Source organism: Cnephaeus nilssonii, assembly GCF_951640355.1.
Source record: "Cnephaeus nilssonii genome assembly, chromosome: 15".
NCBI lineage: Eukaryota > Metazoa > Chordata > Mammalia > Chiroptera > Vespertilionidae > Cnephaeus > Cnephaeus nilssonii.
This window is the reverse complement of record NC_137086.1, coordinates 9,377,466-9,402,603: the sequence shown is the minus strand read 5'-3', so window position 1 is coordinate 9,402,603 and position 25,138 is coordinate 9,377,466. Positions and strand designations below refer to the sequence as shown.

The 25,138-nt window shown below is 52.2% G+C and overlaps 1 protein-coding gene across 1 annotated transcript in view; it reads right to left on the bottom strand.

Moving 5' to 3' along the window:
- KLHL29 (kelch like family member 29) overlaps window positions 1-24,267 on the bottom strand; it is a 268,142-nt gene extending 243,875 nt beyond the window's left edge. The window contains exon 1 of the mRNA XM_079791884.1: window positions 24,017-24,267. The gene's annotated coding sequence lies outside the window, so the exon portion shown is untranslated. The remainder of the gene's footprint in view (window positions 1-24,016) is intronic.
- Window positions 24,268-25,138: the final 871 nt, after the last annotated feature.

Sequence of the window (25,138 nt, the reverse complement as noted above, 5' to 3'; positions counted from 1 at the left end):
GTCCAGGGAGTTCATTATCTACTTCCTGGGCCTCACCTTCCCCCAAACGAAATAGAGAACTGCAGGCGTTTTTCTTGACGGCAAAGAAGAAAATTGCCCAAAGAACCAAGTAATCTTCAAATGTCAAAACCATCCAGTGCGTGAATCACGCTTAAGTAAGAGCATGGGAATTTGGCAAAGTGACAAGCAGTGGTTTACAGCATTCACGGCGACTTGGAAACAAACAGTCAGAGCAGGGGAGAAGGACGCCCGAACCGGCCCGAACAGCCATCTTCCCCGACAGCCCCAACACCTGCCACTTCCCCATCTGTGAAAGGGCACTGGAGCTATGAGCGTCTTGAGAAGCAGATAAGTCATCTTTGCAGCATCACGGGGACCCCCTGGGCCTCGTCACACCTGGCAGAGGAGACCTTCAGCACTGCCTTTGACCGAGCAGGAGACCTGGGCAGGTGCTCACGCAGTGGTCCAAGCTTGGCACACACCACCTTCTCCCTCTACCAATGGCAGGATGGTTCTCTCCGGAAAGAACCTCTGAGACGCTTTGGCCAGGAGCTCAGAAGACCTTCCAAGACGCTTCCGGGCCACTCTCTCTGATTGTCCCAGCACCCACCCAAGATCCAGGGGGTCACAGTCCCCCTTTCCCTGCAAACAGCGACGGTCAGGTCCTGCGACCTCTTCCCAGCCTTGTAGGGAGACTGTCTAGGCGGCACTGTTTACATCTACCGGCCACGCTTGGGCACTGCACTCCACAGGCTGGCAATGCCACCCCATCTGCCTCAGCTCCAGCATGCTTCTTGTCTCCCCCATCCCTTTCCTCTGGCCCCCTTCCCCACCCACCCTCCCACCCACCCGTGCCTCCAACTAACTGGGCGAAGCACTCAATCAAGAGCTGGTTGAGCAGAGCCTGGGCCAGGAATCGTAAGCACTGCCTGGGACCTGAATTCAGGGCAAGGGCATGGGCGTGTTTATATCCCTTCTCTGAAATTCCTCAACGATGACCAACCCCTGAGCAGATCCAGGTGCAAGCTGGTTCCTCCAGACCCGGCAGCACTCGGCCTGGGATGTGTCCACAGCGGCTGGAGCAGGCCCAGCCCAGCTGCCTTAGGTCAGAGTCCCGTGACATTTCCTGAGGAAGACACGCCTCCAGGGAACTAAAGGTCACTGCCACGAGAACATGAGTCGGGAAAACATCGTAAATTTTGTCCCTTCCAGGAGGTGGTTATTAGATCGGGCCCATGCCCAGGGCCCGAGTGACTCAGAGAGAATTTTAAGTTGCTCGGTTCTGCCCCCAAGAACCCAGGGAGACCCTCAGCACAAACCCCTCAAGCCGCTGGTGCTGGGAGCCGCCACTTGCACATCTGGGCAGTGGGCAGCAGAACCAGCAGGGTCTGGTGAGATTCCAGCCTCGGCTTGCGTTTCCCAACGCAAGAAGAGTAAGGATATTTTTGTCTCAGCTCATCTCCTGACAGCAGGAGTGGAAGAGGCTGGGAAAGCTCTCGGCACACACGGCGAGGGCGAATCGCCGACCTCACTCACACTCCTTCCAGGGCCCTGCACTGTCTGGATGCTGCCCGCCACGGCAGCTTAGCCATCACACCCACCTCCTGCATCACCCATCACCATGCCTGTCCACCCCGATCTCTCTCTCTCTCATACACACACCTTTCCAACACATATGCAATATCCCCCAGGCATGGAAACCATCTCACATTCCCCAAACAACTCCTCCTACCTACCTGTTTCTCCTTCCCCAAATGCTCTCACTGCCCTGCGCCTGCCCATATCCTTGCTACAGATCATGTCCCCCTCTCCCTGCCCTTCCCTGACTCTACTCAGCATATCCCTCCCTCGCCTGGCCTCATCTGAGATTTTGGACCGCCTTCTATTTAGCGTCTGTCACATCAACATCATGATCCCATCTCTCTCATCTCTCGTCTCCTCCCCTCGACTAGGAGTGCCCGAGGAGGGTCTGACCTTGCCCCCCTCACCATGTTTATCCACGCAGCGGTGCCTGGACACAGCAGATGTTAATAAACACGGATTACATATGAGTCTGTAAATGATCTCGACTTGAAGCAAATTGAATGTCTTCTTGGCTCATCATTCAGAAAGGAGGGCCCGGGAGGAAGGGGAGCTCGGGACAGAGGAGGGAGGGGGCAGGAGAGACCCCGGTTCCATCTCGTGACTCAGAGACGCACCCTGAAGGGTGGGGCCTAGGAGCGTGGAGACAAGCAAGCGCTTAGGGAGCGGACTGCGGAGACGCGTGGTTTCTCTGTGTTTGTGCCCCTTTTCTTACCTCCGGTGTGGACCCAGCCAGGACCCGTGGAGGGTCCGCAGGAAATCTCCATACCCGGCAGGGCAGCCCCTGGAAGCCAGGGCACATGACAGCAAGAGCAGCAGGAGGGCCCTGAGGGACTGTGGCCGCCGGCTGGCTTCCCAGCCTGTCCCTGTCCCTGTCCCTGTCCCTTACCTCTAAGACTCTCCCTGAGTCTCACTGGGATGAACCTTCCAAAATGTTCATGTCTGGCCCTGGTCTCTCCCCTGAGCGAGAGCCAGACCCACACACCTAACTGCCTACCTGCCACCAGCCACTGCCAAGTCTCAGGAGCCCCACACCTGGTCCTGAACAAAACTCAACCTTCCCCACCACACCTGCCACCGCCCCGTGCTCCCGGCACTACCAATAACAGCCCCTTGTCACCTAGTTCCTCAGACCACAAATCTAGGCACCGCCCTGGAGAATCCCTCTTCTTGACCTCTCCCTGTCCCACCCACCCCCGAGGCCTCCAAATCCTCCTCTCACGTGTCTCCAGCTCCTACTTCCCTCATCGGCACCATCACCTGTCCATCTGCAGCCATCAGCTCCCGCCTGGACTCCGCCCATACTCCCTCCCTGAGCCCCACCTTCCTCCTTAGCATTCTTCAGTGGGGTCCCCCCTGGCAGCCAGCACCATCTCTTCCAAAACACTGTCTCCTTGCTTAAAAACCACCAAAGCCAGCCAGTGCTCTTGCAACGCGGACAGAGGCTCTATCTGTGGCCGGCAAGACCCTGCGTGGCCTCTCCCTGCCTAATTCTCCGGTCTCCTCCTGACCACACGCCCTTGCTTCCCCAGCTCCGGCCTCCCTGGCCACCTCTCCTTGAATGTGCCATCCTCTCTCCAATGTGGGCCACAGTGCACCTGTCCCCTCTGCCTGCAGCGCACATGGGTGTGTGAGAGAGAGAGAGATCGGGGTGGACAGGCATGGTGATGGGTGATGCAGGAGGTGGGTGTGATGGCTAAGCTGCCGGGGCGGGCAGCATCCAGACAGTGCAGGGCCCTGGAGGAGTGTGAGGTCGGCGATTCGCCTCTCTCTAAGTCCTGAGGTCAACCCTTCCTTTACATCTCAGGTCAGTCACCCCTCCCGCGGCCCAAGCAGAGGCCAGGCTCCCCCTAACAGCAGCGCAGTGTGCCTTCTGCCTGGACTTTGAGGAGCATCGGTCTCCTCCCCTGGACTGTCAGCTCACCGAGGGAGAGGACCAGGCGCGTCTTGGCTCCCCGTGAGTTCCGGAGCCGAGCGCACTGCCGGGCATGTGGAAGGCGCTGGTATTTGTTGAACCCTGGATAATGGGTTAGGGTTTCCTTGAGGGAGGACGCCTCGCCTTACAGTCTGGCTTCGGAGGAGACAGTTGCAACGCAGAGGACTTGCTGATGGCAACATATTCTTTGGAGGAAGGTTTTCAAGCGGGAGAAAAGCAACCGTCCCCAGCTGGCACGGCACAGGGAGGAGACGTGGAGTTGTCTAAAGGAGGAGACGCACATCCTCGCACGTTCGCGAGCCTTCTGTGCAGGGAGACGGGAGATCCCGCGCCCACCCCCAGCCGCATGCTGGGGAGCATCGGGGTAGGAGAAACCCTTCCCTTCCCCACAGAGGCGAAGGCCTGGGTCTGGGGAAGCTGGCAGCGGAAGGCGAGCTCGGTGGAGCTGCAGAGGACAAAGTGCCTGGATATCACAGCCATGTTCCTGCCGGGCCCTCCGCTCCTTCTCGCTCACTTTCAGGCGTCGTCTTTGTGCGCTGAATGGAAATCCTGGGTGTCCCTTAGGGCTCGACGACGGGGCGAGTGTTTCTTCTGGTTGTTTCCTCACACCCAGGTGTGTCTGGCTGTGAGTGCACATCTGGGTGAACCTGAACCGAACGTCAATCACTGCAGGCTCGACCCCACGGTCTGGGACGTGTGTCCAGAGCCAGCTCCTACAGTTTCCTTTAGGGCCAGCCCCTCCCACCCCCCAAAGGCAGGGCTGTGGACCTCAAACTCCTGCTTCAGAATGACACCCTCCAGGACACGAGAGCCACCACAGCCACCACCACTGCTTCAGGCGAGGCCTGCTCATGAGCACTGCACCCTGGGACTGACTGCCCCAAACACGTTCTACTTATCAGGACTCGGGCATGGCATCAGACACATCACTGGAATGGTGTATAAGATACAATGAGATGCTACCTTCTCCCAAATTAATGAAGATTCTTAAAAGTGATTATATAGGCTCTCCCCAGACACTACTGGTTGTGCTTATACCCTCTTGGCAAAATGATCAGCAGGTTTTAAAAGCCTTGAAATAATTCTATTCATAAGGAAGTGCCATAACCTTGCAAGGTACAAAATAAATACATAGAAAATTAAGAGCTTTTTTATTTGTTAGCAATTAATCATTAGAAAATAAAATTGGACAGAAAGAGTGTATGTAGCAGCTAGGAATGAAGTTTCTAAGAGCAGTGCAAAGCTCATATGAAAAAAAACCCCACAAATGTTTACAGAGGGATATGAAAGTAAACTTAAGTAAACAGAGAGGGGGGGGGAGAGAGAGAGAGAGAGAGAGAGAGAGAGAGAGAGAGAGAGAAAGAGAGAGGGGGGGGGATACAATAGCATGTTCCTGAATGAGAAGACTCCATATTATGGTCAGGATGTCAATTCTTTATACATCAATTTATAAATACCATCTAATTCATATGAATACCATGTAAAAAGAGTCAACAAAAGATTTTTTTTTTTTTTTAGCTTGGCCAAAGATTCTAAAGTTCATCTGGTCTATTAGATATGTCAGAGATAGCTGCTAAACATATTGTGAAAAATAATAATAATGAAGATGATCTATGGTACCAGATTTTAAAACATAATAATATTGTATTCACGTGGGTTAGCCCTGGGTCAGAGAGAAACACGCCCTCGCTGATAGGAGAATTCAGTGTATGCGAGAAGTAACCTTTCGAATCAGGAGGAAAGAAAGATCACTCAGTAAACAGAACCGGGAGAATCACTTCACTATTAAGAAATAATTAAATTCCTATCTCCCATCTTATAACAAAAACGAGATAACTTAGGACTGGATAAAAAGTTGAATTTTTAAAATGAAATCTTCAAACAAGTAGAAGAGAAGGTAAATGAATAGACATCGAAAGCCAGGATAGGAGAGGATTTTCTCAGACTAAAAACAAGAGGAAACATCAAAGTGAAAACGGCTGATAAATAGCAAATTAAAGGCCTCTGTCTAACCAAGAAGCCATAAACGAATTTAAAAGACAAATGACAAACTGGGAAAAATATTTCTAAACATGACACTGAAAGGTTACTATCTTCCTATGCATAAAGAGCTCTCACAAATCAATAAGAAAAAGATGAATATAAATAGAAGAACAGGCAAAGGACAGGAATGTCAATAAACACAGAAACAAATGCTCCGGCCCGCCGGTAATCAAGGGGGGGCCAATTGAGACCACAAGCTGCCATTACTCATCTGTGCAACCGACTACGGTATTTATAAAGATTATAATAGGTGAGGGTGCGGTGACGTGGGGGTGCGTGTGCTATTTATGGGAGAGTAAACAGCACAGGCTGTCTGGGGCGATGTGTCGATAGAGATCAATGTTTTCAGGATGCTCCTGCCTGATTCGGTAGTCCCCGCTCTAGGAATGAATCTTGCGGAAATAATCCAAAATGTCTGCAGATATTGATGTTCAATAATATCTGATTGTGATGTCATTTATATTAGCAAATCACTGAATTATCTAAATAGCCAACAATAGGAAGGTAGTTAAATGAAACGGCACATTAATATAGCAGAATAGAATGAAATATAGCCCTTTAAGATCACGTCTCCAAATGCATAATGACAATGGAAAATCAACACAAGGTTAAGAGGGGGAAAAAGCAGGAGATAAAATCATATATATATATATATATATATATATATATATATATTTAGAGAGAGAGAGAGAAATAGTATGATCCCAATTCTGCTAAAAGTGACAAAATAATAGATTCTAAAAGGTTAATTGTTTTTATCCTCTAGTGATGAGATTAGGCAGGATTTTCCTTTTTGTTAAAATTTTCTATAAAAAACATTACTCTTATAGCTGGAAAGATATATAATTTTTAAAATATCAAACCTTGGTAACTCTATTTCAAGAACTCTATCCAAAACATTCTCTCATGTAACTCACAAGCCCCCGTCGGCTGGCGCTATTACGTCCACGTGACATGATAGGCTGGATGGATAATGCAGAGCCTGATGTTACCCTCAGAGCTGAGACTTGTCAGATCTGTCTGACACCAAAATTATGAACCAAAATAATATGCGAGAATACCTGCCAGAATGTTCTAGCAGGAAAAAAAGGCCACCTGATGGGAATGGCTGATAAACCAGATGGCAGGCATGATGGACTGAGGGCATGAAGAAGTGATGTTTAAGAATCGTTTTTAATGACATGGGATAGTGTTCCAAAGTTAAAAAACCAAGCCTCAAAATTTCATATGCAACATGGCCCTGCTATTGTAAAAACGCAAAACAAAAATCGAGAAGAAAAGATGATAACCTGTTAAAGCCACACCTGCAGGACAGGTTGTTAGAGATTATTACATGGTTATGCCTGAAAATATTACACAATGGATGGGTATTGCTTTTATTATTTTTAAAAAAATGTTCCACATTAACTTAAGAAAGAAATGAACATGTTGCCCCTTATAATCCATGATCCTCTTCTTTATACCTATCTATCCTTTAAGGCAGGCGTCCTCAGACTACGTCCCGCGGGCCACAAGCGGGTGTTTTTGCCATTTTGTTTTTTTACTTCAAAATAAGATATGTGCAGTGTGCATAGGAATTTGTTCATAGTTTTTTTTTTTTAAACTATAGTCCGGCCCTCCAACGGTTTGAGGGACAGTGAACTGGCCCCCTGTTTAAAAAGTTTGAGGACCCCTGCTTTAAGGCCACGTTGAAGGCACACCTCCTCCATGAAGCCCTCCTTGATTTGCCTGACCAATACTGCTTTGATTTTCCAAAACATGTCTTCAACGTAGAGCTTTGACTCGTGGCTTCAGAAAATGTCACACGTATCTCTAAGGCCATCGTAGCTTTGGGCTGGACTCTCCTGCAAGTATCCTGGACCCCCCAGGGTCAGGGGTATGCTGCCTTCTGCTCTGTGTCTTGTATGTCAGGCTGTGAGCTGGGCAGGCTTGGGGAACCGGTGCCAGCAGAGCCCCATTACCGTGCCTTCTGCGGCTTGGTCCTCACGGGAGGTGGACAATTATCACGGGCAGGACAAGCCCGGGCTGAAGTTCTCAAAGTTCATGGAAAATGAGAAAACCCAAGAGTATGTAGGAATTTTCCAAAACACTACATTTATTCCACTGTCCTGTATTCAGCACTTACATCCTTTGTACTCTTTGGTGTTAAAATATTCATGTTTTTTTTTTTTTTTTAATGATGGGGTCAAAAGTAGGTGGCAATTGTTAAATGTAAGTTAACAAATGAATCATGGGCAACTCCATGTTGCTGCCCCCATTTTCATCATGTTTCATGGTAATAAACATTGCAACTATTTTTTTTTTTTTGAAGAAGGGAGTCTAAAGGTTTTATTACATTTGTAATCCAAATAGTATCAGTGCTGATGAAATAAATCAGGGAACATCCGGCCCTCAGGCCATAGAAGGCCCACAGAATCACTCGGTCTGGCCCTGCCAAGGCATTAGGGATGAGTGAATCACATGTTTGACCAAATAGAGCAGGCTAATTTTTAAGTTGATAATTTTGTATGCCCCTCAAATGATGTTATAAATATCTAAATGGCCCTTGGCGGAGAAAAGATTCCCCACCCCTGAAATAAACGTAGACTATTTGGCCCGGCTGGTGTGGCTCTGGCCGGGCTGGTGTGGCTCAGAGGTTGAGTGTTGACCCATGAACTAAGAGGTCACTGGTTCAATTCCCGATTGGGACACAGGCTGGGGTTGTGAGTTCGATCCCCAGTAGGGGGCGTACAGGAGGCAGCCAATCAATGATTCCCTTTCATCATTGATGTTTCTATCTCTCTCCCTCTCCCTTCCTCTCTTTCTAAAATCAATAAACATTAAAAAAAAAAAAAAAGCACAGTAGACTATTAGTTACCCCTTCAGAGAAGCATTCCTAACTACCCAATCCAAAATAGCCACCTCTTTCCTCGGCCCAGTGATCTAGATTCCACTCCAGTATTTCGCTGTTTTCCTTTCCACGTTAAGTCTCTGGAGAAGGTGGGGGCTCTTTGTATTGGAGCATTGGGACCAGAGTCTTAAAATGTTAGCAGATCACATTTCGTACTGACATCATGATGGGTAACGCCAGCACGGGAATTGCAGCCACGTACACTACATACTAGCTACCTGCGAGCACATGGCATCTTGTATCTGGAAAAAATAAACGCTTGCAAAGCTTTCCTTTGGTGCCGTCCTTCTGGGAAGAAGACATTAAAAGCAGAGGAAACGCAGTGAGCGAGTGGCTCACGCGCAGGCAGGACTCACTAGGTGGAAGCGTTCGGTTGCGCGCAGCGCTCCAGCCCCTGCTTCCAAGCTCAGCTCCGTCCTGCAGGCCTCCCAGCCTCTCTTTAGAAAACAAATCGCTTTGACGGAAGTCGATGAGAAAATGCCCTCTTGTGGGCGTGACATGGACCACCTCTGCAGAGCCAGAGACTTCTGAAAATGTGGTTATTCAAGAGAACTCATTAGATTTAAAGATGTGAAGGGGAAAAAATGCAAACATCCGCCCTTTGTTAAAGTGAAAGTGCATTTTTCTAGAAGGCCATGAAACCGTACTCCATTCCCTGCTGTGTGTCTGTCTCGCTTAGCAAGTTCAGCTTATCTTCAACCGCATCATCGCAAAGACAATTAGTCTCCTGGCCCAACTGCTGCTCGATGTGCTAATGACGGGGTAACTTTTTTTTTTTATGGTCTCCAGAATCGGCCTCGTTCCCGCTCCCAGGAAACCATCACCTGGGATTGGCAGGCAGCGATGGAAAACAATAAAATTATGTGAGATGAGCTTGTCATCACCAGCGTTTCACAAGAAGCAAAATGCATTGCACGGTGGCCCAGGGACAGAAAGTTGCTTCCTCCTTTTACGTCTCTATCAGAGGAAAAGGCTTCTACGGAGACACAGTCCTCTCTCCCCGGACAGCCTCTCCCCGGCCACCGAGGAGCCTCCCGGAGACCTGCTTCTGCGGAGAAGCCGGCGCAGGCACGGGGAGCGCTCCAGAGACACAGAGGCCGGGTCCCCAGAATCGTGGGAGGGCTCTGCTCACCGCCATCCGCACCCCTTCTGGCCAGGCCCTTTTGCAAATGGAAGCACACACACTTCTCTCTGGGGGAGCATGGGGAAGGAAAATTCTTCCGTCTTTTGCTCTACACACACACACACACACACACACACACACACACACACAGAGCAATTGGAGTTTCTTCCTCCCTTTCTCACTCCTCTGTGTCGTGTATGGTTGTCATCATCGTCATCAGTAAACTCTGGGTGTGTATGTGTCCTGTTTCCCAGGACCTGCTCAGTGGCAACCTTCCTGCTGGCTGTAATTTACAGGTACAAGCGACCACTTGGGGGCACAGATATTTGAAAAGCTGCCACTGCATTCAAGGAGACAGGCTTTAGGGATGGATGCCTGCTTTAGCTTCGCTACCTTTAAGCAGAAAGCCCTCCCCCCCTGCCACCCCCCCCCCCCCCCAATCTCGGGAGCCTGCAGGAAGGAGCCCCAGGAGGAAAGAGAGCCCGAGAGGATGGTCCCTTTAAGGTGAGTCTGAGATGCTCAGGGAGGGGTACTGGATGCAGAGTCGTCTGAAACGATGTGGTTCTTCCCTCCCTTTTGAAAACCGGTGGTGTGAACATGTCTTCCACATTATGGTCAGCCCTCGTCATGTTTTCATCGGATTTGTGTGGGCACATACACAAACCCTTATTGCCGGTGGCAAAAATTAACCTTATTATTGCAGTTCCACTTCCCTTGTTAAACAAGTTTTTATTTTTCCCAGCGTGAAAAATATGCTGATTGTTTTTAAAAATCTGGAGAATCTGCAAGTAGCAAGATGTCTACGGCTAACATTGTGGCATTATTTTCGGTTTTTCTATGTTCTTTTCTGTTTTTACATTCTTGACACCATAGTAAATACATCCCTGATGCCTTTTAATTAACCAAGTTTCCTTCTGAAAAAAACGATCCTCTCCAATAACCAAATTCATGATAAATTGTCACTTTAGAAATTGTGTTCTCAGCCTCCACGGAAGTGTTTGGCATCTTTCCTGATGGTTTCCAGGGAGGGTTCCATGTCACCTCTTCCGCCAACCCCACCCCAGCGCCCAAACGCGTGCTCCACGACGGGCTTTTCCAAGACAAACAGGCTGTGCGGTTCATAGCTGGGCAGAGGGGAGACACGGACCCGGGGGGGGGGGGAGAGGGGGTTGGGGGGGCGATGGAAAGAAAGAGGATGGGGTGGGGGGAGCGCAGGCAAAACTCGGGAGCCAAATACAAGCTGGGCTCTCACCATAGACCCCTCTGCCCAAGGACGTACGATGAGCACGCGGGTTAGTGCCCTGGAGAGGCTTGTGTCTGATGCCAATAACAATGGAGCAAAGACCGTCTTTCTGGGGCTCCGTTATTTCACCCCCTGGTGCAGGGATCTCTTATCTCGTTGCACATGTTAGGAAATCATCCCCGCTCCCATCTGACAGTAACCACACACAGAGAATTCCACAGGGTTTTCACTTTCCTACCCAGAGCAGCTTGAAACAGCCCCAAGACCCCAGGAGTGAGTCCTCACCCAGGCCCCCAGCTCCCGCCTCTCCTCGCCCGGTTCCCGATGCTCTGCCCACGCCGGAGCCTCTGGTCCAGCCCTGCCTCTGCCTGGCGAGTCTCAGGTGGCATTCCCCGTCTGAGAGCCTCGCTTGTCCAAGCGGTGACCGGTGCCCAGCATTGGGCCCTCAGAGGAAGGCCATCAAGGGAATATAAACAAAAGGTGGGGAGGTCAGTGCCCCCAGGGGCGCACGGTCCGCTGGGGACCCTATGGAGCGGGTATGTGGGGAACCTAGGCCAGGTAATGCCCACAGGTGGGCTCTTCCTGGAGGACGAGCAGGGTCTGAGCTGGGCAGAAAGAGGCGTGAGCCTTCTAGAGAAGGAAGAGGGCGAGGGGACCGAGGCTGGCCTTCGCCTGGCCCGAGAGTGGCCCCTGGAGCCGGCTGACAGTCCCTCTGCCCACAGTCCCTCTCCTACCCTCCAGTCACGTTGGAAACATGTGCCCTCATGGGGCCCTGGCTTGCCGAGAGGGAGTCCACACTCCGTTTTGCTTCCCGTCCCATGAGCATCAGCACTGTGGGCTCTGTTGAGGGCGCCACGCATGGTTGTGGGGCTCACCCCCGCCTCTGTGAGTGAGGCCTTCTGCTAAGAGCCACGACCTTCTGTGCCACTGACCCCGCTCCGAGGTGAATTCAGAGCAATGCATCCACTAGAAATCACTGTGCAACCCCAAGCTGGGTCGCCCAACGGCCTCTCACAGGGGAGGGCAGACTGTCAGCTGGATTGAACGTGAGCCGGTGGACTTGGGAAGGGGACCGGGGGTACAGAGTGACGCTGCCAAATGGAGGGAGGGGGACCGTCATCAATCCACTGGCCCTCGGGGGTCCTCCTGATGCTCCCCGCTGCGTGGGGCTTCGCAGTGACCACGGCCCACCCGGACCCACTCCCCTGGGTCTCCACTGCGCTCCAGGGCGCAGCCCCAGTCCGAGGTGTCGTCTCCCACACGCTCTCCACCTGTACTGCCTCCGGCATGCGGGCAGCCACTGCCCGGGAATGGGGAGCTAGGCGAAGCCACTGAACTCAGCTTCCACACCGATGAACTTGTCCGCGTTCCTGGACGGCAGGAATTACCCTCCCACCCCGACCACTGAAGGCCTGTTGCGGGCGGCACACAAGGCAGCAGAGTAACGATCAGTGTCACAGAGGAGGCCGCTATTCCCAAGAGATGAAGCAACTTGCCTGAGCTCTCCCCATTTCCCGGCGGCCCTGCTGGGGTGTCGAGCCCAGATCTACCCAGTAGTGAAGGTCGTGGCTCTTAGCGGAAGGCCTCCCTCTTCCGTGAGATGAGACACTGCCCAGAAATGTGGAAATGGGGACACGGGTCTGAGAGTCAGATTACAGACTCACAGAGAACGGGTCACAGCAGAGTGCGAAGTAACCGCAGAGAGAGACAGACCAGTGCTCACGCTCCTGCCTCGGACATGCCAACCAGCCCCGAGGCTCCACACCGGAGGGGAAGGGACGAGCTGGGGCCTGGCCACCGCAGCCCACGCCCTGCCCCACAGGCGTGGCCAGCCTGCAGCTGAGCACCTGAGCAGGAGACGGTGCAGCATCAGCTCAAAGACATTGACCTCTCGACCCTCCGCAACGTCCTGTCCTCCGTGCAGAGCCACCCAGCAGCCTCCGGATAGAGACGCGGCCTCCCCGGGGGGGGGGGGGGGGGGGATGTGCCCTCAGGGGAGAAACCTGTTCAGCAGCAGCATGTGCCTCTGGCCCACTGGATGGCATATTTTTAGCGCCAATCACCAAACCGCCACTCCCTGGAGACCGTTCCCCTCTGGGTGTGCTGCCAGTCAGCAGGACCACCCCCAGCACGGAGCACTCGCATGGTGACCCCACCCTGCGGGGACACTCCCAGGGGCCAGCTGCCATCCTCACTCCCTGCTGGCTGTCTCCAAACACAGCGCCACGGGAGGACGGACAGAGTGTGGAACCTGCCACGGGATGCTACCTCGCCGTAGAGAAGGAACAACAGGGACTCGTGTCGGCGTGGATGCAGGGCAGACACGGTGTGCCGAGCGAAGCCAGCCGGCGCAGAACACACACTGCCCGTGTCGGTGTACACGGAAGCCAACAGCAGGCAGAGTTAACCTGTGGTGAGGGACATCCGAAAGCAGTTGGGGAGAAAGGGGGTGACTGGAGAGGTCACAGGAAACTTTTTGGGGTGATGGAAATGTTTTCTATTTTGTTCTGGATGGTGGCTACACAGGTGTATACAATGATCACCACTCAGTGAACGGAACACTTGAGATTTTCTTGTATTGCCACGATGCTTATCCCTCAAACAAAATAAACAATGTCCAGCGAAGGGCTAGATCCACAGCAGGTGCTCAATAAATATTGAACTGTTCAAGTAATGCCTTCTATGCACGCCCCCCCCCCCCCGCCCCCCCGCAAAGCAAATTGCTTAAAGAATGAGGAGAACTGGTTTGGAATATATTTAGAAGTCTATTTTTTTTATAGTGGCAAAGATATATAACAAAACATCATTTTAACCATGGAAGTGTACAGTTCAGCAGCACTGGGTACGTTTGCATTGTTGTACAACCGTTACCACCACAGTCCGTTCATCTCCAGAACCTTCCCACCTTCCCCAATTGAACAACTACTCCCCATGCTCCCTTCCCCAGCCCCTGGCAGGCACCGTTCTACTCTGTCTTTATGAATTTGACGACTCCAGGTACCTCATATGTGTGAACCCCTACACTATTTCTCTTTTGTGACTGGCTTATTCCACTTAGCGTAATGTCCTCAATGTCATCCATGTTGTAGCATGTTTCAGAATTTCCTTTCTTTTTATTTATTTATTATTATTTTTTTAAAATCCTCACCCGAGGACCTGCCCTTATTGATTTTAGAAAGAGAGGAACGGAGAGGGAGATAGAGAAACATCAACTCCCGAGAGAAACATCGATCAGCTGCCTCCCATATGCTGGGGATCCAACCTGCAGCCCGGGGCATGTGCCCTGACGGGGAATTGAACCCAAAAACCTTTGGTGTACGGGACAACCCTCCAAACTAACTGAGCCACACTGGCCAGAGCCAGCATTTCCTTTCTTTTTAAGGCTGAATATCATTCCATGGTGTGCATAAGGCCAATTTTACTTATCCACTCATCCGTGGAGGAATACTTGGGTTGCTTCCACATTTTGGCTGTTGCGAGTAATGTTGCTATGAAGGCAGACGGGTGTATAAATATCTATTCAAGTCCTTGCTATCACTTCTTTTGGGTACATACCCAGAAGGAGAATTGCTCGATCCTATGGTAATTATATGTTCGTTTTTTTAAGGGACGGCCGTACCGTCTTCTATAGCAGTTACACCACGTTACATTCCCACGAGCAGCCCGGGAGGACTCCGATTTCTCCGCCTCGGCACCAACACCCGCTCTTTTCTGTTTGTTTTTACAATAGCCTCCTGACGCCGTGAAGTGGGAGCTCACTGTGGTTTCCGTCTGCATCTTCCTAATGATCAGGGTGGAGTTGAGCATCTCTTCATGTGCTTATTGGTTCTGGGTGTACCTTCTTCGGAGAAATGTTCAACCAAGTCGTTGGCCCATTTTTCAATCAGGCTGTTTGTTTGTTGTTGAGTTGAAAGTAAATACGTTTTAACTGTAACTTTGGGCAGGACTGGGGCCGAGTCTTGCCCTCCCTCCACGCTGTCCCATGCTCAGTCCCTAGCTGTCAATCTCACGTGCCCTACACCGGTCCCCACACCCAGCGACCCCCTGGTCACACAGGAGCAGAGAGCCAGAGAGGCCACTGCCTCGCCCTTTCCCTCCGACCACGGAGACCATCTCTGGCCCGGGTGTCTAGTCCAGATATCAAAAACGGCTCCTGAAGACCAGACATCCTGGGGGACACACCTGGAGTAAACACAGCTGAAGTGACAGCTCGAACGGTGACTTCACAGCTCAGTGAGTGCCCACCCCACCTCACAGGCCCCCCCAGGAATCCTCTCCAGCAAGGACGGCTCTGCAGTTCCTGCAGAATCTGGAGACAAGCTTTATATTCCTGGGGGGAGCCTGAGCCGGACGGAGGCCCTGGATGCCCTCCTCACCGGGATGTGAGGGAGAGGCCTGGGCAGGCGCAGGCACTGCCATCCAGAAACCCGGGGCGGGGCCCTGCCGCAGCCTGAGGGGCTGTGTGTCTTTAGCCCAGGAAGGCAGTGGCTCACGCTGCTCTCCTACTAGTGGCTGCCCACGACCTGCCCCTTAGGTCCTGTCACCGGTGCCTCCCAGGTCACACAACCCACACCCGCTCCCTCCAGGGGGCCCCTGCACCACCAGACTTCTCCTTCAGGCCCTGTCGGGTGCCTGGGCCCGGGGAGATGTCCCTTTAGCTCACAGGAGAGGCGGTGACTTCCACGAAGCATGGTTTCCATGCAAATCATTTTTCTCCTCTGGGGTGAAAAGGAGGAAATTAAAAAAAAATAAAAACAAGACACCTCACCTGAGGACGTGTTCATTGATTTTTTTTTTAAGAGAGAGAAGCGAGAAGAGAGAGAATTGGGAAGAGGGAAAGGGAGGGAGGGAGGGAGGGAGGGAGGGAGGGAGGGAGGGAGGGGGGGGAGAGAGAGAGAGAGAGAGAGAGAGAGAGAGAGAGAGAGAGAGAGAGAGAGAGGAGAGGTGAAGAAGAAAATGGGTCAGTTATCTCCATACATGCCCGGACCCGGGATCAAACCTACAACCTAGATATGAGCCCTGACTGGGAATCGAACCCGTAACCTTTAGGCGTATGTGGGCCACCTGGCCAGGGTGAAAGAAGAAAGTTTTAAATCTTAGTGCCGTTTGCCTGTGGAGAAAAGCTGTTCCCCACATCACATGGAGCAACCCAGGTGTTTTGTTTCTTTTGCAGGGTGTTGCCATAGATCCTGACTGAGGAGCTTTGGCGCTTCCACTTGGCACACGTTGGCTTCAGCAAGAAATATGTTCCTTTCACAGTTTGAATATTATTCAAGTTGTGATGATTAAAGCTGGTTGGAACAGCATGAACCGAATAGATTACAGCACTCCTCTTACAGCGAGCTCTTCAGGAGCCGGACTGGCCACACACACACACACACACACACACACACCAACACACACACGTGCACACACAGAGAGACACACATGCACACAGACACATACACATAGACTCTCTCTCTCTCTCTCTCTCTCTCTCTCTCTCTCTCTCCCTCCAGGTCTCACAGACCCAGCTTCCAAAGGCAGGGCTTACACTTCCCAAATCCCGTGGCCCTTGCTTTTAGTTCAGAAATCCAGAGTTAGAGCATGGTCATCTTATATTTCTTCACTTCAAGCAAATAAGCGAATTCAATGGCAAAATAACACACCCCTTACCCAGCCCGTGTGGCTCAGTGGTTGAGCGTCGACCTATGAACCAGGAGGTCACAGTTCGATTCCCGGTCAGGGCACATGCCCAGCTTGCTGGCTCAATCCCCAGTGTGGGGCATGCAGGAAGTAGCAGATCAATGATTCTCTCTCATCATTGTTGTTTCTATCTTTTTCTCCCTCTCCCTTCCTCTCTGAAATCAATAAAAATATATTTAAAAAAAGAATAAAGACAGGACTGAAGTTGTTGGAAAACACAGTGTTCTCGCCCTTTCACGGTGGTCCATGTCATTTCCAGGTGCTTCATTTTATTTAAAACAATGCTTTTGTGAAATCCCCAAAATTTGAAAATCTGAGTGGGACCATCCCTTTGCAAGCAGGCATGCTGTGAAGGACGAACTCTGTGTCAATTCTCAACAGTGTCAAATAGATTCACGTCATCCCTGGAATGAAGAAACTCCAAGAAAACTAGTTTTCAAAGTCTCAAGTCATAAACCCTAGAAGATTCCATTTAGATTAGTTAGAATTCACCAACAAGCATATTTAGCAGATAGATGGCCAAATGTAGCATCTAAAACTCCACACAATGAAAATCACGAGCAGATAAGTGCATAGCCATGGAGTGAAGGAAGAATCTAAAACACAGGCTCTGATGTCTGTCACCCCACACTGCCTCTGGACATCAGCCTCTCCAGGCACACATTTTTATCAACGAGGTTTGTGCCAGGCACTGTGCTAGGCTCCGGGGAGTCAAGAGTGAACAAGCCCAGATTAGTCTTCAGTCATCCCTGGATATATCCTTCATCCTTTCTACGTTGTTTCTAGTCTTTAATTTGCCACTTATTACACTGGCTCAATAAGGAAACAGATGCTACTCAAGCATCTACAAGTTTTTCTCATTAGCCTTCTAGGAACCAGAGTAAATGGAAGCAGGTGGGCAAACCCAAAATGATGATGAATGTCGGTCAGACCTGGTAAATATTCTTATTTTAGCTCACCTTCCCTCTAAGAGAATTATTTAAAATGTTAATTGGCACAGACAAGGCAGTACCTGGTACATAACAGGCAATGTGAAGTGGTGCCCGTGCACTGAGACCCAGTCTGGAGCATCAGACACACAGACACACACACACAGACACATATAAACATACACACACATAAACACACACACACACACACACAAGCACACAGACACACACACAGACACACACATAAACACACACACACACAAGCACACATACACACACACACATAAACATACACACACAGAAAAGACAAGACAGACAGACTAGTAGCTGACAGATCTGGGTTCAAACCCAGCTGGACAACGTGGTGAGATTTGTGGCCTTGGGCCAGTTGATGACTTTTCTGAGTCTCATCTTCATTTGTAAAATGCGGATTATCCCTCCCTCGCAGTGTCGATATGAGGATTAGAGGTAATGTATGTAAAGTACTAAAATACAGTGGGCAGCAATAACTGGAAGCTATTATTATTGTTATTATGATATTATTGGGGCTTGATACAGGTTTGGTGATTGAATAATAGGTGGATTAGCTGACCTCTAAAATCCACATCAACTCTAAAATTATGATATGGAAAATGGAATTAAAAGTTCACATATCAAATCCACTCAAGGATATTTTTAGCTATTGCCATTGTGATGCAAATCTCTTCTGCATTTCAGAGTAAGTACTGATAACAAGACTCACAGAATCCAATACGTACACACTCTGGCACACCACGAAAACGTGTATGAGCACATTTAACAGGGTGGGTGTCTACGGCTTCTCAGATCTTAAGGGTTGCTGCTGCCTCTTTATTACTACCCCTTTACCTAAGCTCTCCTTTCTAGAGCACTTCCTAGAACACTTCTCCAGGCCAGCCACTGTGATGCACACTTTATCAGGGTCATCTCGCCCATGATTATTCCCTCCATTTTCAGAGAGAGAGAGAGAGAGAGAGAGAGAGAGAGAGAGAGAGAGAGAGAGAGAAAACCAGCCCTAGTAGTCAGTTTGGCTCAGTGGATAGAGTGTCAGTCTGCAGACTAAAGGGTCCTGGGCTCGATTCCAGTCAAGGGCACATGCCCAGGTTGTGGGCTCGGTCCCCAATGTGGGGCGTGCAGGAGGCAGCCAATCAATGATTCTCCCTCATCATTGATGTTTCTCTCTCTCTCTCCCTGTCCCTTCCTCTCTGAAATCAATAAAAATATATTTAAAAAATTTTTTTTAAAAAAGAGAGAACCAAAGCTTACTGCGATCAAGGATTTTTCCAAGGTTACATAGCTAGTAGGCACCAGAGACTGGACTTCAACTCTGACACTAAGCCCATGCGTTTATCCCCTCGGCAATTCCACGGCAACCCGGGAAGCCCTAAAAGCAAAGCATGAGAGATTGGAGAGACTCTCGAGGAAATGTACACGCAGAAAGGGAAGAACGAGGGTCAGTCACATCTGCCGCATTCTTTATCTGTGCTCTGTTACCTGCATTGTCACCCAATCTCTTAAACAGAAGATCAATGTAATATATCAGGGTAAAAACTGTTAGAATACAGCAATCCCACTTCTGGGTTTATATCCAAAAGAAGTGAAAGCAGGACCTCGAAGAGATATTGCTTGTCCGTGTTCACAGACATGTCCTGTCAGATTCCACTTATAGGAGGCATCTACAGTAGTGGAATTCATGCAGGAAAAAGGGAAGAGGAATGGTGCTTGGCAGGGAGCTGGGGAGGGGAAGTGGGCATCGGAAGGTTAATGGGCGGAGAGTTTCAGTTCCCATATGAAAAGTTCTGGCTAGCCACCGCACAACCATGTGAATGTTAACGCCACTGAGCTGTATGCTTAAACATGGTGAAGAGGGTGAATTTTATGTTCAAGTGATTTTTTTTTAACCACAATTTGGAGAAATAAAGTTGGCGGAATATATATATATTTGTATATATGTGTGTATATATCCTTTAAAAGGTCAATGATTTAAACATTTCAAAACTCTATACAATAATGATAAAAACTGACACGTGTGGGGCCAATGACAGCCTTTAAATGTTGGAGAGTTTGACATCTTGGCCCAAATCCGACCCCCTATCGTGACCACCCCGGGCCATTTCTGCTCTCGCTTCAGAATCAGCATCGGCTGCTGCCGGCTAGGTGTCTCTGGACCACCTGCCTTTCACGCAGGTATCCTCTCACCGGAAATGAGAAATCTCCCCCTTCTCACCCTAAGGGTGGAAATGCCCCAAGATAATCAAGCTCCCTTCACGAATAACAGTGTTGCTACTTCCAGTGACCAACTTGCCTCCTCTTAATTCTACAGCTTCAAGTTCCCTGTTCTCGAGTGCTTTCCTGGGAAGGAAGTGCAGACTACCTTTCTGACCTGGGACTCGGGGGAAGTGCGCGTGTAGCTGTCGGGGGCAGAGCCCCAGAGCTTGCTTCCAGAATGGTCCTGATCTCAGTAATTCTGACCCAACGAGCAGGCAAAGAATTCTGACACCACGTTTCCTTCTTCACCAAAACTGTGAGGGCCGCTTCTATGGTAAATGTTCTTCAAATGGAAGTACTTTCCAAAGATTGTTACTGAATATATATATATATATATATATATATATATATATATATGTGTGTGTGTGTGTGTGTGTGTGTGTGTGTGTGTGTGTGTATGTGTGTATATATATATATATATATAGCATATTAGGAAATGACCCCTGATTTCCTAAGGAATTACAAATGACATCTTCTGCACAAGCTTCAAATACTCTCCCAGTTTCTGAACACTTGGGCCTACAGGTAAGTTTTCTGTCTGTAAAGAGAGGTGGTGTTCTCTAGTCATCCTACACGGTTCCTGCCTCGGTTTCTCCTCAGCCACCGCAACCATCAGCTGGATTTTCTTACCCACGGTGTTTCTTCCTCCCTCCACCCCAAAGGAGGCACTCAGTTGGCTGATTATAGAATCACAAGCTTGGCAAGAATTCCACTCCTCCATCTGACTTTGAACGTAAGTATTCCAATTACTTCCCCTGATCCTAATGGCCTGTAGAGTACTAGTGCTTGCCGCGATAGTTCTGAAGTAGACAGGGTGCGATTAGCATGGGCCTGTATCCTTAGGAAACAAACTCGAAAGCCGGTGAAAAATTATCACTCAGTTTAAGCAAAACTGCCTGTTCAGTGAGCGTGCAAGGTTACGATGGTCCCAGGGACGCTCTATGTAGTGGGTAAATGAGCGCTGCTCTTGAAAATCCTGACGCTCCCCGGCCTTCTGTCTTTGGCTACGACCGGAAGAGAAAAGATCCTAGAAGGACAGGCCCGGCCCAGTACATAAAGTCCTCAAGTCTGTTTGAGCCAGATATAACGGAAAACACACAAAACTCCTTGAGTCCTACGGGGAAGGAAAAAAAGGGAGGGGAGAAGGAAAGAAGGAAGAGAGACTTTTAGTCAATTCTGCCAGGTTGGATTGGCGTCTCTGGGCCATAAAGCAGGACAGCCTTCCTGTACTAGTCAGCCTGCAGGAAGAAAACAACACAACACAACACAACACAAAACAACCCGCAGGCACACATACATGTCAAGTGAGATGCTAAAAACCTACATTAGCATCCGTGGTGTTATTTGGGTCTCTTACAAAAGTCAACCCCTTTACCACAGTGTGTAATGAGGATTAGTGTGAACTTTGGGGAACGAGAAGGGGGAAAAAGGAAACGCTTTCCATGGGAATGATTTGCAGCCAAATCAATTGATAAGTGAACGAAGAGAAAAAAACCCAACAAAGACGGCACAAGTGAAATGGATGCCAAAGATTTATAAGGTTGACTAAGTAAACAAAGATGGAATGAGTCACCATGGAAATGCATGAATATTGAAATAGGCAAGATCTGAATAGGCTAATGATATGCCTCACTTAGACTGACAGGTGCGGAGAACAACTGGGACGCGCAAACCACACCAACAGCCACACGTCGAACATGTTTATTCCTGGAAAACGGGAGCTGGACTTAGAAGGTTCATTTGGTAAGAGCTTAAAAGCAAAATACATTTATTTCTTTTCATCTTAAAGGAAGGGACTCAATGCTCATCTACTTGAAATACAAGAAAGGCCCCATCCACTTGCTCGCTGGAGACCAGGAGCTGCAGTTAGCAGGAGTCATTCTCTCGGGCTCCCCTCGGCTTTGCGGCCACAAACCTCTCACACAACGGAATTCTCGGTCTCGCTTACCTCCCACACCGAGGACTGGAAGTATGACCACCACTCATTAGAAACATAATTAAAGAGACACAATACTAGATTCCTCCCCCCATCACATACAGATGAAAACCAATAACCCTTAATCTATTGGTTACCATGGCTACCATAGCATATTTTCTTTCTGTGCAACTCTAGGTATCTCGTTTGGATTGTTGCTTGCAGATGAAAGTTGGGAGTCCTATACATTTCCGTGAACTGTGCTAGAAATGGAGAGGCGGCACAGAGGGAAGTGTGTTCCTGAATCGTGGGCAAATATGGTTTATTAGATGCTTGTGCAGAAAAGTTATTAAAAGTGGTTAAATGCATCAGCCCATAAACCAATTTAAATGCCATGAAATCCATATAGAGTTTAAGGGCACATATGCTAGTAATTCCCTGATCGTAGAGCAGGGTGATAAATCAAGTGGGCTTGGAACAACGTGTGGGTCAGAGTCTATATTCCTCAGAAGCACACAGCTCCATTCCTGTATAAACACCTGGATGTTGGGACTTACTCAAATCCATCCGTACCCACCAGCCAGTAAAGTATTCACCTCTGTGTTAGCAGATGTTTTTGATCTGCATCAGGATGAACTGTTCCCCACCACCCACCCTAAAGCGTGAGAAAGTTAGCTCTACTATACCCCAACACATTGTTTAAAAACACCAGAATGAAGTGAGCTAGTTAAGTCTGCTGTCATTGGTCCTAAACCGGAATAAGTCCTGAACGCTGCCCTCCCAGGGCTGAGTTGGAGGATCAGACCAGAGGGCAGGGGAAGAACTCTGTGGCGACTAGATGACTCCAAAGAGGCTGAAATCAGGGTAAGGGCGGCTGTGCACAGGACAGACCTCGCTGCACGAAGAGCCGCAATCCCAGCGTAAGGGCACTGACAGCAGGCTGAGCACGCAGCAGCAGCGGAGCCTGCCAGTCCCTGAGCTGACGGAGTGGAAGTTTCCCGGCAGCAGCGGCAGCTCCGCGTCCTCCTGGTGCGGTTCCTCCGCGCCCGCCCGCCCGCCCGCCGAGGTCTCGCCTAATGCTACATAAATACCTGCGTCCCCGATTCGCCCCGGGCGCGCGTGGCGCAAGCACGGGGGTGGGGGGTGGGGGGAGGGAAGAGAGCAGAGCAGCGGCGATGGCAGAAGCTGGGGTTCCTCACCCATCAGCATCCCTGGGGACCCACGGGAGGACCCGCAGATGGACCGTGTCTAGCGTTGGGTTCCGGAGCCCGGGAACGACCCCTGGCTCCTCAGCCAGAGGATCCAGGCATCCGAGAGACGCGGCTTTGCCCCCATCCCCTCCTCTGTGACCGCGGCGGCAGGCGGCAGCGCGTCCCCGCCTTCCCCGCCGGCGCACACCCGACCTGCCCCGGGAGCTGCCCCGGATCTACCCCGGATCTAGCCGGGCTCTCGGTTCTGCTCTCTGGGCGCCAGGGGAGCGCACCCCTCCCTCGGGGCCGGCCGGGGTGGGGGCTGCCCCGAGCCCTCACCCGCGCTGGGATCGACCGCAGACAACCCTCGGCCCGCTCCAGGCCCCGGAGACCCGGAGGTGAGCCCTCGGCCACCCCGTCCCCCCCCCCCGCCCCCCGCGCAGTCGGGGTGCGCGTCCACACTGTCTATCCCACACACAAACAACCCCTCCCTACCTGACACCGCGGCCTCACCGTCCGCGTGCGCTCTCCTTTCCGCGTCCCCGAACACGGCGGCACCCACTAGGTGCTGAGGGAGGGGGGGTCGGGTCACAACAAAGCTGTGCGGGTCCCCTCCCCATGGGTTTCGAGCTCCTCTACCTCGAAAGTTACTTGGGATGAGTAAAGAGACCGGGTCCCCAACTGCGGGGTGAGGACGGGAGGGGGCAGGAAACAGCCTGGCTGCACGCAGGCTCGCACCTTCCCAAAGGGCAGGGCGCCCGGCCGCCCCAGGGTCCGGCCCTCGGTGCCTCCTCCTGGCCCCCAGCCGCCCCTGCCCTGGGCCTCTCCGGGGAGGTGGCCTGGAGAGGGGCGCGCTCTGCCGGGCCCAGCCAGGGGGCTGCCCGGGGCCGGGGGTCACACACGCTTCCAGCATCCCCCACCGCCGCGATCCCGGATCCGGGCAGCCCCGGGGCATGCACCCCGGGGGTAGGAAGTTTTTCCCCCCCTTTCCCCTCTGGAGCGGCGCAGGCGCACGGGCTCCCGCAGCCTGGCGAGTCCAGACTCCGGAGGCTCCTGCGCCGCCGCCGCCGCCGCGGGAGCCGAGCCTTGCGTTCCGGGCTCTCGGGCCCCGCTCCCAAGCCCGGCCCGGCCCTGCGCACGGCCAGGACCCCGGGTGCGCGGCGCCGCTTCCGTGGAGCTCGAGCAGGGCTCTTACCTCCTGCCGCGCGGCTCCGGCCCCGGCCCGGTGCGTGGCGAGCCGGGGATCGCGGGTGGGCGCAGGCGGGCTGATGGAGAGCGCACGGCGCCGGCGGGGAGCGGGAGCGGGGGCCGCTCGGGTCCTGGCCGGGAGGAACGGATCCAGGTCCACCTCCTCGCGTTCCTGCCCTCCGCCTTCTCCCCCTTTCCTTCTCCTTCTTCTTCTCCTCCGCCGCCGCCTCCCGGCAGCCCAGGGAGGATGCCCGGAGAGGGAAGTCAGTCCTTAGCTGTCAGCGGTGCGGCGACGCGGCGCGGCGCGGCTCTCACCGAGGCGGCGGCGGCGGCGGCGGCGGCTCCGGCAGCATCGCCCCCGCCCTCTACCCGCAGCCGCGGCGGCCGCGGGCTGGGCTGGCTCCGGGCTCGGGCTCGGGCTCCGGCTCCGGGCGGGGGCTGCGCTCAGGCGCGGGAACCGCGGAGGCTGCAGGCGGGCGCTGCGGGGCCGGGGCCGGGGCTGGAGCTGCAGCGAGGTCCGCGGCGGGGAAGGCGGCGGCGGCGCGGGGGCTGGCGCGGCCGCGGCGCGGGGACCATGCTCCCTTCTGGCTCGCTCCGCTCCGGGTACCGTCTGCTTTAGCTGCGAGGGAGGCGGGCTCCGGCGCGCAGCCAGGGGCGGGCGGAGCCAATCGCGGGCGCCCGAGTGGGCGGGGGTGGCGGGGAAGGGAGGCGGAGCGCCCCCGGCCGGGCACCCGGCGCCGCTCCCCGGGCCCCAGGGATCCCCCGCTGCCGCGCGCCGGGCTGAGGCCGAGTGCTGGCGGGTGTGTCCATCCGTCCGTCCGCCTCCCCCCTGCGGTGGCTCCCGGCTCGGCGGCCGCGCCCGCAGATGCGCGGCGCGTGGTTGGGAAGCTCGGGCCCGGCCTCCCGCCCCCGGCCCGGGTGTGGGACTGGACCGAGGCGGGCGCCGGCGGCTCCCCGCACCTGAGGAAGCGGGCAGAAAAGTTTGAGAAGGAGTCCAATGGTCTTCCAGCTTCCGCCCTCCCTCGGACACTCCAGCCACGGAAAGGAGCAGGGAGGGTCCGAATCTCGGAAGAACCGCGGCTGGTCCTGCGGATCCCGACCACTGGCCCTCTGAAGTCTGTCCCCACGC